The sequence below is a fragment of the Melospiza melodia genome, chromosome 5 (genome assembly GCF_035770615.1).
Source record: "Melospiza melodia melodia isolate bMelMel2 chromosome 5, bMelMel2.pri, whole genome shotgun sequence".
NCBI classification, from domain to species: domain Eukaryota; kingdom Metazoa; phylum Chordata; class Aves; order Passeriformes; family Passerellidae; genus Melospiza; species Melospiza melodia.
The window spans coordinates 72,368,301-72,373,938 of record NC_086198.1 but is presented as its reverse complement, the minus strand read 5'-3'; the positions used below and the strand labels follow the sequence as shown (position 1 = coordinate 72,373,938).

Below are 5,638 nucleotides of genomic sequence, written 5' to 3'. Positions count from 1 at the left end.
TTAAATGCTCCAGTACCAATGACTATCAGTAGACATAAACCTATGAAAAAGATTCAGTTTCTCAGTTAATTATGAAGATACCTGACTCCACTGCCTTTTTTCATTCATTTTCAAGACATTTGGTCAAAATAGCACCATGCCATAGTTTCTACATCTAGGAAGTGCAAATGGACACAGACACTTGTATCTTAAATTGGCAGTAGGCAGAACATACTAGCCACTGTGAAGAAAATTAACTCTACCCAGCCAAAACCAGCACAACTGGATGTCAAATGATGGCCTTACAGTAAAAGTATTTTCTTTATGTAATCAAGAATGAGGTGTTTGTCTACAAGGGGTTTGTCAGTAAGTTGAAACAAGCTGAATTAAACAGAATGCTCACAGCTTAATCATGGACTGATAAAATGTCTATGTCTTAACCTCTCTCACTGATAAGGACTAATCAAATGACATTTATTCAGTTGTGACTGAATACAATTTCTTCAGTGAATTAAAAAGGGCTTAGTAAAAAAAAAGAAATATATATATATATAAACATAATTCTTTAGAAGGGTGTACACTATTAAGATGGGAATCAGAAGCAGACATGATAAACAATAAAACTGGCAAATCACATATTTAAACACATAGAAATTTCTAGGTACCTAAGCAATCCTTTCATATGGGCCAACAATGAATAGCAGATTGCATCTTAATATGAGGTTACTTTTAATTTGTAGCATCACAAAAGAAATTTGCAAGAAAGAGGTACTTAAAACATGACCATATATTGCTGACTCTAAAAGTAGAAGGAGATATGGCAGCTACCCATTGCTAGAAAGAATAGAGGTATTCACATTTTCCACCCTGAATGATAATCCCTCTTCAGTTTGAAGGCAATGTTTTCCATCAAATTTCCCTTCCAGATTCCCCAGATGGCTGAATCTGGGTCAGAGGATTCATGATAAAAGAAAGAAGTAAGTGAAAAGGTGACTCCAAAGCTTTAGGTGTAGGGTGATGACAACTCTTTGTTCAATTTCTTAATCTGTTTCTATATTTTTCTAGATGCAAATGCTATAAAAATATAATGCTACTGTAAACTCATAGTCCTCATGTCCTGGCTTTAACAGGAAATACTCACCTTAATTAATACTCTGGTTTCTCTTCAGATTGTGTAAATCTTTTGCCTTTTATTAAAGATTTCCATGGAGACGAACAGCACAAGTGCCAAGAATTTTTATTTTTTCTCATTAGTAACACAGGTGTAGGGCAGGGCTCTCCTCTGGGTGATTAAGAGAGGCCTCCAGGGAGCACGGGGACCCAGAGCAGGGCAAACAGGAGTGAGTCAGGAGGGACAAACAGGGGCGCGGCACATCCCTGAGGATGTGGCACGGCTCTGAGGGGGTGGAACATTTCTGAGGGTGTGGCACATCCCTGAGGGCGTGGCACATCTCTGAGGGCGTGGCACATCTCAGAGGGCGTGGCACATCTCTCAGGGTGTGGGCCATGTCTGAGGGCATGGCATATTTCTGAGGGCGTGGCACAGTCAGAGGGCGTGGCACAGCTCTGAGGGTGTGGCACATTTCTGAGGGTGTGGCACAGCTCTGAGGGCATGGCACAGCTGTGAGGGCGTGGCAGAGCTCTGAGGGCGTGGCACATTTGAGAAGGTGTAGCACAGCTCTGAGGGTGTGGCATATCTCTGAGGGCGTGGTACGTCTCTCAGGGTGTGGCACATTTCTGAGGGCGTGGCACAGCTGTGAGGGAGTGGCACAGCTCTGAGGGTGTGGCACATAGGGCGTGGAACATTTCTGAGGGCGTGGCACAGCCGTGAGGGTGTGGCGCAGCTGTGAGGGCGTGGCACATCAAGAGGGCGTGGCAGAGCTCTGAGGGTGTAGCATGTCTCTGAGGGTGTGGCACATTTCTGAGGGCATGGCACATTTCTGACGGCGTGGCACAGCTCTGAGGGTGTGGCACATTTCTGATGGTGTGGTACATTTCTGAGGGCATGACGCATCAAGAGGGCACGGCACAGCTCTGAGGGTGTGGCACATATCAGGGCGTGGCACAGCTCTGAAGGCGTGGCACATTTCTGAGGGTGTGGCACAGCTCTGAGGGTGTGGCACATCGAGAAGGCATGGCACAGCTGTGAGGGCGTGGCACAGCTGTGAGGGCGTGGCACAGCTCTGAGGGTGTGGCAGAGCTCTGAGGGCGTGGCACAGCTCTGAGGGTGTGGCAGAGCTCTGAGGGTGTGGCACAGCTCTGAGGGTGTGGCACAGCTCTGAGGGTGTGGCACAGCAGTTTGCACAGTAGTTCCTGCAGGCAGGGCAAACCGGCAGGGTTGCAGGTTTTCTCCTGCTAATGGTGTTTTTAGTTGTTTGTTGTGTTTCTGTTGGTTGTTTTTCCAGCGTTTTTTTTTGTTAATAATGATTTTTACAGGGTCAAAACCTGTGATCATTAGCAGTGTATGTAACCAAATGGAGCCCTCCGAAAAGGATGTGTCTGTCCAGACCCATTCGTTTGCAGAGTGTTTGAATTTATCAGTGGTACTGGGCGGGTTGCAGAAGAAGCCTGCCTGTGGTGTGAGCAGGTGAATGATTGCCTTTCGCCAGTGGCCAAGCATGGGGAGGAAGTTGAAAGACTAAGGACTTTTGCCTTGAAAGGTTGCATTTCCCCATCCCACAGGGGAAAAGCTGCAAACAGATACAAATGCTATCAGTACAAGTCTGCTGCTGCAGCAAATCCTTCTCAGTCTCAACTAGCAATGTGGCATGGCCTGCCTGGGTCCTGCACCTCACAGGTATTTCCCCATGGGTAAAAGTATCTGCTAAACACTTTAGAAATCTAGAATAAAGGGGATGCTCCCTGTCATCTTTGAGTTGAGAAAGGTGGCCTGTGGATGCCAGTCAGGCAGGTCCAGTAAATGGGAGTCACAGGCACCTTCTGGAGGGGAGCTTGTGAGAAAAAAACAGCTCCAGGAAAATGGGAAGGGACGGTGTGTGGGGCTTCTACAGTGGCAGATGGGAGCAATGGAACTCCAGAGGATCAAGCAACCTATAGCTGGACTATCTATATTCATATTAAAGAGGGTGTTAGGAGACTGCTAGGTTCAGAGAAAGGCAACTCTACTAATTGTTTCTTGCCATGGGTGGTCAGCCAGAAGTTGAGTATAAAAGATCCCTGGTAGTTGCAAAGTAAGCACTAACAGTGAAAATGCTTTTGACTTTCTCATTTTTTCAGCAAAGTGTCAGGTTTTTTTATGAACTCTCTTTCTGCTGGCATCCTTTGGCCTCACTCCTTACAGTAGCAGCATGTCCTGCTCTACCAGATAGCATCTTTAGGGTATCCCCTTTCTCTTCTCAGTCACTGCTATCTTTTCTGGTTACATTGAGTTTACGACCAGAATCAATAATATAGGTAAGGCATGAATAATTTATATCCACCAGGATCAGTTTTCATCTCCCAAAGGAGCCTATGAGAGTGATCATTGTTAAACTCATCTCTCAGGTTTGTGTACTCACTCTGCCACTTCACAACAGCCAGAGTCATGAGACAACCTATACTTCTTGAAACGTGTATTGCAGCTGTCTTTGCTTTGTCAATAAAAAATTGATTCTGCAGATGGGTCTTATTGATATTGTAGGAAGTTTAGGCACATAATTTTTCTTGTTACTTTCCTGCTTGAATTCAGTTCTAAAATACCTATATAATATCTCCTGTTATATGAAAATATATATTTGGCCTGATTCCAGCTACATTTGTTTTGGATTTATAGTTGTTAGCTGTCTTCTGTTAAATAAGTGCTGATTTACATTACCTTGAGTCCAACTTCACCAGCCATTATCCCAGGCTTCAAAAATATCCTCTAAAATCTCTCTCAGGTATTGCAAAGTTAACCCACAGCAGCAGACAGGTTAGACAGTCTGACTCATGTTAACAACCAATTTTTTCCCCATCTATTTAATAGCTCGTGAAGTTTAAAAGCCAGGTTCCTCAATTACTTTTTGCATTTCAGCCAATTCATTCTGGTAACGTCTCCCTGTAAAAATGAGATAACATGCTGTAAAGATAAAAGTGTACCAACGTGCACTTTACTGAATGTCTGCATGATGGGGGTTCTGCATGTCAGAGCTGCTGTGCTAGTAGAAGATGACTTGAAATAAGCCCTTTAATTGATCTGCACATCAAATGCTCTGAAAAATGTAAAAGAGGGGCTTAGACTGTCAGTAGTTTGGTTAGCTCACAGTGTATTGTCTCCAGTCTAATTTCTTCAATGTGCATGGTGATAACAATGGCTAAAATTCATCTGCTGTCATGTGTCAATACATTTCAACAACCATTAACAATTGGCTGTTTGAATATTTTCTTTTGTTTCTTTCTTGAATATAGAATCACTAAAGCAGTGTCAGGGTATTTTAGCATACTATCTCCTAGGTCATTTGTGGTGCCCATTTTTGTATGAAACATGCCTTTTCACCATCTCTGGCTGTCACAGAAGTTCACAGTGTTTATAGAGAGGAAAAACGTTGGGAAACCGTTCCAGTGTGCTGCAGGCTTTCTGAGAACAGATGTCAGCTAGACATAAAAAAACCCCTTGGCTCAACTGAGTTTACCTTATAGACATCCTTGGGCTATTAAAGAAACAACCTTGACTTCTGTTCCCCATCACATAGAATTAGTGTGCTGTTGACTTTATGCTTGATCTAACACCACTGAACTTAGTAGTCTTATACCAGGGATGAATTCGGCCCTTGCTCTTTAAAGCAATCTTTCCCCTTGTGTGTAACAAAAACACCATATGGTGAGTCCTTGGCTTGGTATCCATAGCTCAGCTTGCTATCACTCCTTTGTGATGCTGTTGCTGGAAAAGGTTAGAGCCTGCAGATCTGGTTCAGTCAATTCCAAATCTGCAGCAACAGAGGGTGAAAAAGGAGTTAATGGAGAGCTTCATCCTCCTGCTCATACTGCGGGGGCTTTACAGGCCCTCACACAGGTTGAATTGTTCACTGTTTGTGGGGCTATGGACTCGAGATGTACATAGAATCAGAACAGCAATCCTCTTCCTAAACATTCAATTATTCTTGTAGTTCAGTCAGTGAGACATTCCTCCTCCTAACTACTTGGAAAAGCAGCAGTGCCTGGATAAGCTCCCCTCCACACCATCTCAAAGGAAGACCCTTGCCATAGAATATGTTCACCAGTAGTACAGCAAGGAGTTAGTGAGCCCAGAGAAGCAGTTTTGTCATAGTGCACTATGTACTCAAAAACAATCCAAGGAGCTTCACTCAAAAATTCTCCTCCCCATGTTGAAGCTGTAAGCCAGGAAACTACAATTACCTCAATATATCTGCTGAATTTAATTGTCCAAACTGCTTTTTCCCTATATTGGTAAAAACCTGTGCTTGCACATTGCAAACTGGGTGAAATTGCAATTTGACCATGCCAGTTTCTTCAAAGCCTCTTCAGTGGTTTCCTCCCTGAAGCCATATTATGGTATCCCTGTGCCACAAATTGCAGAGCTGCCCCTCTGCCTTTTGCCACCTGCCTGGTAGCAGGATTACTTCCTGTTCGGTCTGGTTTTTGCCAGCTTCCTGTTTGTCTCAAGCATGTCTCCAGTTTCTCTGCTGAGCTGTGTGTGGAAAATAGCTTGCAGATAAAAGAT

At 43.9% G+C, this 5,638-nt stretch overlaps 1 non-coding gene across 1 annotated transcript; it reads left to right on the top strand.

Moving 5' to 3' along the window:
- The first annotated feature begins 1,129 nt into the window (after nt 1-1,129).
- LOC134419166 (U5 spliceosomal RNA) lies at nt 1,130-1,238 on the top strand. Its single transcript, XR_010027992.1, has one exon. It is a non-coding gene; the product is annotated as a U5 spliceosomal RNA (small nuclear RNA).
- Nucleotides 1,239-5,638: the final 4,400 nt, after the last annotated feature.